The sequence below is a fragment of the Rhagoletis pomonella genome, unplaced genomic scaffold (genome assembly GCF_013731165.1).
Source record: "Rhagoletis pomonella isolate Grant_MI unplaced genomic scaffold, Rhpom_1.0 Rhpom_scaffold_00002, whole genome shotgun sequence".
Lineage (NCBI taxonomy): Eukaryota > Metazoa > Arthropoda > Insecta > Diptera > Tephritidae > Rhagoletis > Rhagoletis pomonella.
Window position 1 is genome coordinate 67,869,700 of NW_023458556.1, and position 774 is coordinate 67,870,473.

The following is a 774-nucleotide window of genomic DNA, read 5'->3' on the forward strand; positions in this document are numbered from 1 at the left end:
CCTACCATAAATGTTATCACAGATTCTTCTTTACTGGCATCAGAAGACAATACTTTTACTATTTTGCATCAAAATATAAGAAGTCTAAGGCGTAATTTCGATCCTTTAGTTTGCAACCTTGAAGCCTTTAACAAGCTTCCGGATATTATATTTCTTTCAGAGATTTGGATTTTTTCTTATGAAATTAATGACTACAGTATTCCTAATTACAATTTTTTTTGCAAATGCAAATGATACTTACTCTGCAGGTGGTGTTGGAATGTTTATACGAAACTGTTACGAATGCGAAGTTTCGAGCTTAAGTCTAACAAGTGCTGATGTTTTAAAAATGTCGTTGAAGTTAAACAATATATCCTTCTCTTTTGTATGCGTATATAGATTTCACACACATGACTTTAAACTTTTTCATGAAGAGTTTTCTACTTTTCTAAGTACAGAAAAAATCAAATAATCTTTTTATTTTAGGAGATTTCAACTTTGACTTACTGTCTACTAACTCAATGTTGGACAACTATCTTGCGCTTCTGGCAGACAATGGCTTAACATCCGTTATCCAAGAGACCACCCGCCCAGATTCAGGGACCTGTATTGATCATGTATACGTTAGGTTAAATAATATGGTAGATCATATGCGTGCCGGTATAAATCTGAACTTTGGCATCTCTGACCATTGCCTGACTGGCCTTCAACTCGTGAACTTGAATAATAGTAGGGCAATTAAAGACTATTGTACGCAAGTAACTTCTAAAAGATTGGATTATAAATTACTCCAAA